Source organism: Mustelus asterias, unplaced genomic scaffold (assembly GCF_964213995.1).
Source record: "Mustelus asterias unplaced genomic scaffold, sMusAst1.hap1.1 HAP1_SCAFFOLD_430, whole genome shotgun sequence".
Taxonomy (NCBI): domain Eukaryota; kingdom Metazoa; phylum Chordata; class Chondrichthyes; order Carcharhiniformes; family Triakidae; genus Mustelus; species Mustelus asterias.
The window spans coordinates 53,018-66,789 of NW_027590385.1; the positions used below are offsets into that span (position 1 = coordinate 53,018).

General features: G+C 43.5%; 1 non-coding gene across 1 annotated transcript; it reads right to left on the bottom strand.

Moving 5' to 3' along the window:
• Positions 1 to 13,097: 13,097 nt before the first annotated feature.
• trnae-cuc (transfer RNA glutamic acid (anticodon CUC)) lies at positions 13,098 to 13,169 on the bottom strand. The gene has a single exon. It is a non-coding gene; the product is annotated as a tRNA-Glu (tRNA).
• Between the last annotated feature and the right edge of the window lie 603 nt (positions 13,170 to 13,772).

Consider the following 13,772-nt stretch of genomic DNA (forward strand, 5'->3'; position numbering starts at 1 on the left):
CTGTGGCGACTGGGGGATTTTCAGAGTAACTTCATTGCAATGTTAATGTAAGTCTATGTGTGACACTAATAAACAAACTATAAAAAAAGTTAACTTTTAAACACTTTTACTGAATTGGTTTCTCGAATCCCCTTTTTTATACTTTAAGAATGTAGAAAGCCATCCTCAGCTAATTGTTAGGAATTAGTGAATTGGTCTTTAACTTGTCAATAATGAAATTGATTTGGTTTTTAGCTAATTGCACACATTGTCTTAATTTTAAGACATATCTTTCTCTCAAACGATATCTCTTAGCTTGGGGTAGCCTGATAATTGGGTCGACCGATAATTGGTTCACATCAGTCATTCAATGTTGAGACATCTTGAACAGGAGCCGATTCATTCCCTCCAGTCAAGGTTAACAAGTCCTTTCATCTTTCTTTATTCTGTCAGCATGGGAAGGGAACATCTGATAATTCCCACAGCATTTTAACCATTCTTAATGTGTTTATAATTCTAAGTTATAAACTTGTGTTCAAATTTACATTTCCAGCCTTTATAACATATGTATTAATGAATCATTTATTATTTAATTGTCTCACAATTAAGGCTGTCTATTTAACTAATCTGGCTGCTTTCCAATTGTGGGAACTTCAGGGCACAAAAAAGGTAGTTAGAGTCGTAGAGGTTTACAGCATGGAAACAGGCCCTTCGGCCCAACTTGTCCATGCCGCCCAGTTTTTACCACTAAACTAGTCCTAATTGCCCTGTAATATTACTCATGATCTGTGCTTCCAAGCATTTTGAATGTGCATCTACAACAAGCAAAAACATGTGATTCATGAAAGGCCCCCCAAGGGCCACATGTAGTCTGGGCCACGGCCTATCAGGCCACTCCCGAGGATGAAGTGGTAATGTACCCAGTGTGTTGGGGGGGAATGAACTCAGAAGAATCATTCAACACTCAAACCTGATTCAATCGACAAACAGTTCATTGAGTTACGCCAGCGGGGAGAAGCCACAGGGGCTGACCACGTGCAACTCCACCCAACAAAGAATATCATCAATTCTTATCCAGTTACTCAGCCCATCCCGGCTGGACACAATCCAATCAGAATGGTGATAGATTACATACATTACATATAGGTGCAATGAAATTAGTATCTGGGCATCATGGGGCTTTGTGAGCATCTCATGAACAGATAGATGCCACCATCATGATGTTTTCCAGACCCCCTTATCTACCATCCTTGGCGTTTTCTTTGTACATAGACTGAGTTTGAAAGGGGTGGATTAAAAGTTTTCAAATGGATGTCAGCACCCTTCCTTTGTTTCAATCTAATGACCACACGGTCTGGGAACATTTCTATTTAATAATCTCTCCTTTTAAACTCTTTTCTTCAGTATCCAATTCCAGAATTTTCCTTTTCATTGTGTTGTGTCAGGAATAAATCTTTGGACCTGACAGGAAGTTTAACCCAAGATCAATCCAACACAGGATTGGTCAGAGTCGTTTCATAAGTACCATATTTTAAATAACCATTACAAATTAAAACTCTCATTCTCACATGTGAGTTTTATCCGGATTAAAATTCCTGCATGTTTAGTAAAATATCCTGGAAAGGTGTCTCTGTCCAGTAAATATGGCTCCAAGTTCATAACTTTTGAAAAAAAACATTTTATTAATTACACTTCCTTTTTTAAATGTTTGATTTAAATCACAGACAGAAAAACTCAAAGCTTGAAGCGTTCAACCCACAAATATCATCCATACACAAACAGAGAAACTTAGCATGTGCTTTACAACAACAATAACCAAAATTAATTACTTAAGCGTTCTTGTGATCCTGTTTTTAAACTTCCAAAAATGCCTTTAATCAAAGACTCAAGGGAAGGTTAACTCCCCAGAAAGATGAACCTTAACAAACTGGCAGGTATGATGTGGTAGGCATCACAGAGACGTGGTTGCAGGGGGTTCAGGACTGGCAGTTAAACATCCAGGGATTCACAACCTATCGAAAAGACAGAGAGGTGGGTAGAGGGGGCGGGGTTGCCTTGTTAATTAGAAATGAAATTAAATCAATAGCACTAAACGACATAGGGTCAGACGATGTGGAGTCTGTGTGGGTAGAGTTGAGGAACCACAAAGGCAAAAAAACCATAATGGGAGTTATGTACAGGCCTCCTGACAGTGGTCAGGACCAGGGGCACAAAATGCACCACGAAATAGAAAGGGCATGTCAGAAAGGCAAGGTCACAGTGATCATGGGGGATTTCAATATGCAGGTGGACTGGGTAAATAATGTTGCCAGTGGACCCAAAGAAAGGGAATTCATTGAATGTTTACAGGATGGCTTTTTGGAACAGCTTGTGATGGAGCCCACGAGGGAACAGGCTATTCTGGACTTAGTGTTATGTAATGAGCCAGACGTGATAAAAGATCTTAAAGTAAGGGAACACTTAGGAAGCAGTGATCATAATTCAGTCTGCAATTTGAAAGAAGGAAGGCAGAATCAGATGTGAAGGTTCTACAGTTAAATAAAGGTAATTACAGGCGCATGAGGGAGGAACTGACAAAAATCGACTGGAAGCAGAGCCTAGTGGGAAAGACAGTAGAACAGCAATGGCAGGAGTTTCTGGGAGTAATTGAGGACACAGTGCAGAGGTTCATCCCAAACAAAAGAAAGGTTATCAGAGGGGGGATTAGGCAGCCATGGCTGACAAAGGAAGTCAGGGAATGCATCAAGGCAAAAGAGAGATCCTATAATGTGGCAAAGAGTAGTGGGAAGTCAGAAGATTGGGAAGGCTATAAAAACAAACAGAGGATAACAAAGAGAGAAATAAGGAAGGAGAGGATCAAATATGAAGGTAGGCTAGCCAGTAACATTAGGAATGATAGTAAAAGTTTCTTTAAATACATTAAAAACAAACGGGAGGCAAAAGTAGACATTGGGCCGCTCCAAAATGACGCTGGTAATCTAGTGATGGGAGACAAGGAAATAGCTGAGGAACTTAATAAGTACTTTGCGTCAGTCTTCACAGTAGAAGACATGAGTAATATCCCAACAATTCAGGAAAGTCGGGGCAGAGTTGAATATGGTTGCCATCACAAAGGAGAAAGTGCTAGAGAAACTAAAAGGTCTGAAAATTGATAAATCTCCGGGCCCAGATGGGCTACATCCTAGAGTTCTAAAGGAGATAGCTGAAGAAATAGTGGAGGCGTTAGTTATGATCTTTCAAAAGTCACTGGAGTCAGGGAAAGTCCCAGAGGATTGGAAAATCGCTGTTCAAGAAGGGAACAAGAAAAAAGATGGAAAATTATAGGCCAATTAGCCTAACCTCAGTTGTTGGCAAAATTCTAGAATCCATCGTTAAGGATGAGATTTCTAAATTCTTGGAAGTGCAGGGTCGGATTAGGACAAGTCAGCATGGATTTAGTAAGGGGAGGTCGTGCCTGACAAACCTGTTAGAGTTCTTTGAAGAGATAATAAATAGGTTAGACCAAGGAGAGCCAATGGATGTTATCTATCTTGACTTCCAAAAGGCCTTTGACAAGGTGCCTCACGGGAGACTGCTGAGTAAAATAAGGGCCCATGGTATTCGAGGCAAGGTACTAACATGGATTGATGATTGGCTGTCAGACAGAAGGCAGAGAGTTGGGATAAAAGGTTCTTTCTCAGAATGGCAACCGGTGACAAGTGGTGTCCCGCAGGGTTCAGTGTTGGGGCCACAGCTGTTCTCTTTATATATTAACGATCTAGATGACGGGACTGGGGGCATTCTGGCCAAGTTTGCCGATGATACAAAGATAGGTGGAGGGGCAGGTAGTATTGAGGAGGTGGGGAGGCTGTAGAAAGATTTAGACAGTTTAGGAGAGTGGTCCAAGAAGTGGCTGATGAAATTCAACGTGGGCAAGTGCGAGGTCTTGCACTTTGGAAAAAAGAATAGAGGCATGGACTATTTTCTAAACGGTGACAAAATTCATAATGCTAAAGTGCAAAGGGACTTGGGAGTCCGAGTCCAGGATTCTCTAAAGGTAAACTTGCAGGTTGAGTCTGTAATTAAGAAAGCAAATGTAATGTTGTCATTTATCTCAAGAGGCTTGGAATACAAAAGCAGGGATGTACTTCTGAGGCTTTATAAAGCACTGGTTAGGCCCCATTTGGAGTACTGTGAACAATTTTGGGCCCCACACCTCAGGAAGGACATACTGGCACTGGAGCGGGTCCAGCGGAGATTCACACGGATGATCCCAGGAATGGTAGGCCTGACATACGATGAACGTCTGAGGATCGTGGGATTATATTCATTGGAGTTTAGGAGGTTGAGGGGAGATCTAATAGAAACTTACAAGATAATGAACGGCTTAGATAGGATGGACGTAGGGAAGTTGTTTCCATTAGCAGGGGAGACTAGGACGCGGGGGCACAGCCTTAGAATAAAAGGGAGTCACTTTAGAACAGAGATGAGGAGAAATTTCTTCAGCCAGAGAGTGGTAGGTCTGTGGAATTCATTGCCACAGAGGGCTGTGGAGGCTGAGACGTTGAGCGTCTTCAAGACAGAAATTGATAAATTCTTGATTTCTCGAGGAATTAAGGGCTATGGGGAGAGAGCGGGTAAATGGAGTTGAAATCAACCATGATTGAATGGTGGAGTGGACTCGATGGGCCGAATGGCCTTACTTCCGCTCCTATGTCTTATGGTCTTATGGTCTTAATATTGAATTAGATTGTTAAAATTACAGACCAATACACCATTACAGGCTCGGAGATGCATATAAATTTCATATAAAAGGCAGGCAGTGGCAGAGTGATATTGTCGCTGGACTAGTAATCAAGAGTCCCAGGTAATACTTCAGGGACCAGGGTTCGAATCCCACCATGGCAGGTGGTGAAATCTGAATTCAATAAAAATCTGGAGTTAAAAGTCTGATGACCATGAAACTGTTGTCGATTGTTGTAAAAAAAACCATCTGGTTCACGAATGTGTTTAGGGAAGGAAATCTGCCGTCCTTACCTGGTCTGGCACATCTTTGACTCCAGATCCACAGCAATGTGGTTGACTCTTAAATGCCCTCTGCAATGGCCGAGCAATCCGCTCAGTTCAAGGGTAATTAGGGTGGGTACTAAATGCTGGCCAAGCCAGTGACATCCACATCACATGAATGAATTTTTAAAAAGTACTTCACTGAGTACTGGAACCATGTGAGGAATTACTCTGTCTGTATTATTGCAGCGCTGTTAATAAAGTCAGTAAAAGACAATCTGTTGTTGGGAGCTTGATTATCAGCGGCTGAAACCACAAGGTTCAATATTTAGAGTCAATAAGATGAACAAAGGAACATATCAGGGCCCAATACTCCAGCTGGATATTCACAGGAGAAAGTCTGGTATCTAATATCTTGAGTGGAGAGAACAGAGAAAGATCCCAACTGTAAAAAACCCTCAAATTATTTATAAATAGTTTTCTAATGTTGACAGATTTCAACAGTCAGTTTCTAACACTGAAGTCAATGGAAGGTGAGAGATGGCCAAAGGTTCCAGATAGAAATGTAACTTGATGTTATCATTACCTTACATTGGTAGATGCAGGATTTTCACACAAACATTTTCAATCTTCGTACTATTTTCAGACAGTAAAGTTAAACCTGCCGTTTTACTTTGTCAGGAACAGATCCCAGTTTTACACCAATCTCTGATTTGACATCATGTTTCCAGCATTCTTCCTGACTCTAAACATAGTTGTAAAGGAGGTTCTGTTCCATATCTAGGAGCTCTAAACCATGGAAGAGAGTGGCTTTCTTACACACATCAGGATTAACCCACACATTCAGTCTTCAATATGATTAAAAGCAGAATCTAATTCTTGCAGTCATTTGTGAACTCGCTGGTGTGTCACAAGGTGTGATGACTGAGTGAATCCCTTCCCACACTCAGAGCAGGTGAATGGCCTCTCCCCAGTGTGAACTCGCTGGTGTTTCAGGAGTTGGGAAGACTGAGAGAATCTTTTCCCACATACAGAGCAGGTGAATAGCCTCTCCTTAGTATGAACTCGTTGGTGCACCAGACTGTCTGATGACTGAATGAATCCCTTAGCACACATGGAGCAGGTGAATGGCCTCTCTCCAATGTGAATTCGCTGGTGCAACAGAAGCTGGTATGACTGAATGAATCCCTTCACACTCTCAGAGGATGAATGGTCTGTTCCCAGTGTGAACCTGCTGGTGTGTCACAAGGTGGGATGTCTGAGTGAATCCCTTCCCACACACACAGCAAATAAATGGCCTCTCCTCAGTGTGAACTCGCTGGTGTGGTTGAGTGAATCCCTTTTCACACACACAGCAAGTGAATGGCCTCACCCCAATGTGATGTCGCTGGTGAATTAGCAAGTCAAATGACTGAACAAATCTCTTCCCACTCACACACAAGATGAACAGTTTCTCCCCAGTGTGAAGTCGCTGGTGTATTTGCAGATACTTCTTGCTTTTAAAGCTCTTCTCACAGTCAGAACATTTAAAAAGTCTCTGATCACTGTGTACATGTTGATGTTCAGTGAGCTGGGATGACTGAGTGAATTCGTTGCCACACACAGGCCTGGTGAATGCGCTCTCCTCAGTGTGAACTTGCTCATGAGCCAGGAGGTCACATGAGTCAGCAAATTCCTTCCCACATGTGGAACATCTGAACAGCCTCTCCTGGGTATGAACTGGCTGGTGTGTCGACAGACTGGATAACTGAGTAAATCCATCTCCACACATGGAGAAGGTGAAAGGTCCCTGCATTGATCATGTCCCAGTTCAAAAGGGAAAATTAATCCCATCCCACAGTCACCATATGTCCACGCTTTCTCCGCGATTCAATTATTCATTTGTCTCTGCAGGTTGGATGATCAGTTGGAGCCTCACACAGAACACATGTACATTTCTCCACACTGAATGGTATGATGTTTTTTCAGGCTGTTTAATGGTTAAAGTTCTTTCCACAGTCAGTTCACTGGAACACTCTCACTCGGGTGTATGTGTGTCTCGGTGCTTTTTCAGTTACACTGATGTTTAAAATCTTTCCCCACAGACAGAACAGACAAACATTTCTCCTTCCACATTCAGAGGTTGATGATATTCAGGTCCTGATGAATCAAGTGACTGTCAGATTTTGATATGATGTTTGTTCTGACTTTCCCATCTGGAAATTCTCTCCCTCGAACTCCCTGCAAAAGGAGTTTACAGAAGTTATCAGTGTAAGTACAGGACATAAATTCAGAGCAAACAATTCTGTGCCCCACACACACTTCTCCCTCTCTGCTCATTGCTCGATTCAGTTTCTAGTCTTCTCTCTAGGTTCTCTCCCCTCCTGTCCTCAAACTGGTGACACTGGCTGTGGATCAATCCCACTCCGTCACTCTCATTCTCACAAATAATGCAGCTCACAACAACAATTTAACGAAGGGTCATCTGGACTCGAAACGTTCTAAATGTTAGCGACGCCAAGATCACAGACACCGCCACCTATTTCTGTGCAGTGAAGATCAATATCGGTCGTACAAAAACCGGCAGAAGAACAGTCCTGGCATGTTTGTAGCCTGTGCTTCATCAGAGAACTGGGCATTTATATAAAGCTGTCCCTGGAAAACTTTCTCCAGTCTCCCAGTAAGTGAAATATATTCCTGATCTGCGTTCCTTATTTAACTTCAGGCGAGAAGGAACAACATACTGTTAGATGTGAGTTATTGCCTGTCCGAATCTACACCAGGCACAGTTGCTGTCCAAGGACCTTTCTGATGTCCTGGTTGTGCTGTTCGGTGATTTGCTTTCTAAAGGACCATTTTTCACTTCATTGGTTAAATTCAATCCCAGACTTTTATACATTTTGTTTTTGATATAGAACCCAGTGACACAGACTCACTGCCTTGGGATCCTTTTCAGTTAACTGGCAGGATGAACAGCCCATAATGAGCGGCATTACTGCACGCCTGTCGGTATTCTCCACCTCGGCCGGCACACTATGTTCCAAGTTATTTACTGAGCTGATATCACTTGGGGTACAGTTATGAATTCTGATTTCCCAGACAGGCTCCCCATTGATTTCAACAAGGGCAGGGACAGCAATCCAAACGTTTGATATAAAAACCTGACTCTGTAAAGCTAGAAAGAAACTAATGTCTCAGGTAAAGGCCCCAAAAACATTTGACCGAATGCGCTGAGGTTTATGTGCTTTTCCTGACGCTGTGCCTCACAGCATAGTAATCGGCCGTTCCATCCTCCGCGCTCATGCCGCCTATACTGAGGAACCAGACTCGTCAACAGCCATCACAAATGTTGCTGAGATTTTCCCTTTCCCAGTGCTAATTTTTTTTAGTGCTATTTACCCATCCTGGGTGCTCTGCCTATTTCTGCTGATGCAATTGCATAGTTGATCTGATTATTCACAATCTAACTGCGCTAAACCTTCTTCTTGCACAGTTAACGGCACCAGAGACTGAGTTACTGCACATATTCCGCCTGTAAAAGTAGATAAATAAGAGTCCAAGGTTAAAGAGGAACGATATATCTGTATGTGTGCGTAAGTTTCCATTTTACAACCTGTCCATATATAAATACATGGGCGGCACGGTAGCACAGTGGTTAGCACTGCTGCTTCACAGCTCCAGGGACCTGGGTTCGATTCCCGGCTCGGGTCACTGTCTGTGTGGAGTTTGCACATTCTCCTCGTGTCTGCGTGGGTTTCCTCCGGGTGCTCCGGTTTCCTCCCACTGTCCAAAGATGTGCGGGTTAGGTTGATTGGCCATGCTAAAATTGCCCCTTAGTGTTCTGAGATGTGTAGATTAGCGGGTAAATATGTAGGGATATGGGGGTAGGGCCTGGGTGGGATTGTGGTCGGTGCAGACTCGATGGGCCGAATGGCCTCTTTCTGTACTGTATGATTTCTATGATATATATATTATATACATATATACCGTGAACTATATTAAATCAGATTACAATCTATTGTCGTCAATCTGCTAAACTGTGTTAATGAACATAATTCTTCACTTACTGTCACATAGCGCCGCCAGTCTGTCTGACTGAGTATCTCAGTGAATGGGAATGGGATGATTGAGACACAATGCAGGGACCAGCCCCATTGTGACCTCACTCAGGAACACATCCCTTTTGGCTTCGGCGTTGGACCCACGTGACCTTCTAATGAGCATGCAGGGATTCGGTGCCCTCTGCTGGCAGATTCTGTTCACAGTAAGAAGTCTCACAACACCAGGTTAAAGTCCAATGGGTTTATTTGGTAGCAAACACCATAAGCTTTCGGAGCGCTGCTCCTTCGTCAGATGGAGTGGAAATGTGCTCTCAAACAGTGCACAGAGACACAAAATCAAGTTACAGAATACTGATTAGAATGCGAATCCCTACAGCCAGCCAGGTCTTAAAGATGGAGACAATGTGGGTGGAGGGACTTGTCTGCTATTTTTTTTTTACTGCTAATTACCCATCCTGGGGGCTCTGCCTATTTCTGCATCTGCATTGTCTGCATCTTTAAGACCTGGCTGGCTGTAGGGATTCGCATTCTAATCAGTATTCTGTAACTTGATTTTGTGTCTCTGTGCACTGTTTGAGAGCACATTTCCACTCCATCCGACGAAGGAGCAGCGCTCCGAAAGCTTATGGTGTTTGCTACCAAATAAACCTGTTGGACTTTAACCTGGTGTTGTGAGACTTCTTATTGTGTTCACCCCAGTCCAACGCCGGCATCTCCACATCAGATTCTGTTCAATCAGGTTTGGAATGGGGTCATTGAGAACATTTTGGGGCTTGTTGATTTACATACCTCACCAAATATCTTCTTCCGAGAATTCTGAATTGGAATTGGTGAGACTGAATTTTATTATTTGAAGCCAATTGCATGTCATATGATGAGGTTGGCAGCAATGAACCAATCAATAGGGGCCCGGATATGACTCAACTTCTTCCCAACTCTTGACGAAAACAACTTCAGCTTTCAACCCTTTCTGGTCACATCCACTGCGAGCGCTCTGCAAACATGTTTCCTGTTACCCTATATTTATTCATCACAGCAGCAGCTCTTTTAACTGGTAAGTTCACAAGTTGCTCAACACTGTGTTTCGCATGTTTACCACACACTATATTCTGTCGGGCAGTTCGTTCAGTGGAAGGGGGTGAGGGGAGGTGATCAGAGGAATGGATTGATCCCAACTTCGAATAGTCATTCGGATCTCGCTGATTTCAACACTGAACACTGTTTGATGGCAGTCGACACATTTCCCCTCAGGGAATGAGAGAGGACGAGTTAGGCCGAAATTCAAACTTCTCTGATAACAAAAAATGATTTGACAATCACTAGACTTTCAAACACACAGACACTGAGCAATTTCCCGTTCCAGTCACAGGGAATGAAGGCGAGGAACTGATCTCGTTAGAAAGTATAGAATGTTTATGTTGGAAGTTTTATTTAATCACCGCCAGCACCTTCCCGTTCCAGCCACTGAACTGTGAAAAATATGCTTCTGTTCAGCTGTCTGATTTCTCTCTGAGGTTATGTTCAGGTTGATGAGCAAGTCCTGGGGGAAACAGAGTGCAGGCGCATTGTGTAACTTAATATTCCTTTGTGTTTTTACAGGGCATTGTCGAGGAGATTCTGTTTCACAGACACCTGCAGTCGCCGTCACTGAAGGAGTCAATGTCGGGTTGTTCTGTAATTATTCAACTACAAGTGCGAACACTCTATACTTGTTCTGGTACCGTCAGTATCCCAGCGGATCCATGGAGTTCCCGCTGCAGGCAAATAAATACAGCGGAAACACAGGGAGATCCTCAGGGGACCGTTTTTTTAGCGGAGCTCAATGATACAACCCGCACCGTCCCGCTGAAAGTGTCTAAAACAGAGCTGGCAGACTCCGGGGTTTATTACTGCGCACTGAGTCCCACAGAGACAGAGCTGGGCTGAACCTGTACAAAAACTGTCAGAGGCTCGCTCAACATAACAGAGCGTTAGGCAAACATTATGATCAGAGTGAGTCTGAAGTGTAAAATTGAAGCCGGATTTAAAGAAAACAACAATAAACCTATGTTTCCGGTTATAAAATCTCTTCCCACGTGTCTAACTAGGAAACCATTCGCCCTATCAGAACACTGAGTGAACCCAGCTCGGGGTGAATCCATTCACTTGCAGCCAGTTCACCAGCTGCCAACCCCACAGCACCACCGCGGACACAGGGAAATGCAGTGACAGCATCCCGAGACACGGCAGCAAAATATACAGGGTGAGGTTTCAAACGGGTGTCTGCAAATATCCAACTCCGTTTTATAGAGTGACAACGATAATGCGGCTAATCAGCCTTTGGGTTGTTTGGGGAATATTCCTAACAGGTAATTATGCACCAAATACATTTCATATTTCCTTTCATTTTGCAAACATGGTTTAAAACTGCATTTTAAGTATTCAGTCGGTCTGATCTGTTTCCGTTTGAACATATTTTTCAGATCTGAGTGATGGAGATTCTGTCACTCAGTCGCTGTCCTCAGATGTCAAGACGGAAGGAGAAACGTTAACTTTAAATTGTACCTATGATACTACAGTGAACAATTACGTTGATATTGGTACCGGCAACAACCAGACACACAGCCCGTGTTTATATTGAGGAAAAAATTCGATATTTGGTGAAGATATCGCAGATTTTGCTAAAAGCCGTTTCTCTGGAGAGCTTCAGACATCGAGTAAATTCACCAGTTTGACTATCTCTGGTCTGCAGCTGACTGACGCTGCCGTGTATTACTGCGCTTTCAGTCTCACAGTAATGGAAAGCAGTCTAACTGCTGTACAGAAACTGACTTTAACTATAGGTTGACACCGTGTCTGCTGCGGGTTGCACAGAATCGTGGGCAGATGCAGCCACAATGTGACTGTCAGCAACGCAAGAATCCTCATTAACCTGGGATCAGCCCAAGTGTTTCCAGTATCCTGTCACTTCAGTCGTTGTGCCTCTTTGAGTCTGTGAGATCTCTCAGTGGTGAGCTGGCTGATACTCAAAGGAAACACCTCGAGCGGAGCTGCTTTCAGCACCTCGATAGTGGAACGGCTGCGCTTTTCCAGACAGGGTTGCGGGAATGAAACCCTGCCCTGTTAATTAGCAGCTGCAAATTCTGGGTTGCTCAAAGTAACAAAAACATTCCAGCATTAAGGAAACATTCTGAAGTTCACTGGGGGAATTCTATTCGCAATGTTAATTTTAAAGATCACAGTCACTTCCTTGTGCAATCTCTTCATTGTTGATAGACTTTCTCTGAAGCAGCAAAACTCTCGTCGGATCAAATAAACCCAGAGAACAGGCCGCGGGAAAAAGGCTTCAAAACCTGATGGGGATTGAGCTGCTGAATATTAGACAGACACGGAAACTGGGTCAAATGACAATTACTAAACTAAAGAGATCAAATAGATTGAAGAAGATCAGCGACAGTACAACTGCGAGTTGAAAGTAACTAATACAATTCCTCAAAGCTCCTTCCCTCTTGTTGAGGTTGTGTTTTGCTCTGATATTTTAGGAAGGCGCCTGTGATTCTCTCAGTGCAGAGTGAATTATTGTTTCTGTTTATCGGTGCGAGAGCACCCTCTGCTGGTACCTTACTGGAACCCCAGTGTGGGGTTTTGTCCGGGACCCGCTCTATCTCTGCAGCAGTGTGGGCTCAATGGCACAGAAATACACAGCACTGTCGGAGTGTCCGCAGCGTCACCGCGCAAACTGAGTCTTTTTCCATCCCACGCTGTTAATCTCGCAGTTACTGCTTTCTGAGTGAAAACTGCCTCCACTTCACTGGAGGTCGGAGAGTTACAATTAAAGGTCTTCTTGTCACTGAGTCCGAGATTTGGACCCAGACCTGCGAGGTATTTGTGTCAGTGGAAACAATAAAATTTACTCCATCAACAGCCAGATTTCAGCCCGCATCACCATCTATATCGTCAGCGCGTTGTATCCTATTTCTCTCTTTTCTTTGTTCTTGACATGTGACATTTCCAATTCAGACACAAAGGAGGAAATCTGCCTTATCCTGATTCCCACAAAACTGGTACAAACCTGGAAGTAACGCAGGATTTTTACGCAGCAATAAATCTACTTTCCCTGACCGGGAATAGAACCCGGGCCGCGGCGGTGAGAGCGCCGAATCCTAACCACTAGACCACCAGGGAAGCTGTTCCAAACTCTTTAAAAGATTAATTTATCCATGAGCCTTCTGCCTTTTATTTTTATTTCAGACTTTTTATTCACCAAAAACAAGTTTCTCCTTTAAATTGTCATGTTCAGATCGAACCCAAGGGACTGTTCAGCCAATGAAAACAGCGAAACCTGTTAGATGCAACATGAAATCGACCGTGAGGTGAAATAGTCCCGCAGCTGCTCATGTGGCACTTTCAATTTCCAAATCCCACCAAACTCATCACTGTGGCTTCTGTGAAACTTGCAAGGTAACACACGGCAGACATTCACCACGGAATGCAACTGGCAGAACTCATTTATGAAACTTTATCCTGTCGCTTCTCTTCCTGTTTCTGTCGCTGCCTCTCATCCAGCTCCCTCTGGTTGTCCATTTCCCAGGGTCAGTTAGCTGCTTGATACAGACACAGAGAGTTGGTGAACCCGATCTTTACCTGGAAAGCAAGGAAAGCGAATGTATGACACACGGCATTGAGAGGAGATGGAGTTTAGAGATAACAGTATAAAGGGACACAGATATCTCATCTTCCTGATCCAGTTCCTGATTGCAGGAACGTACACAGTGCCAATTATCGACT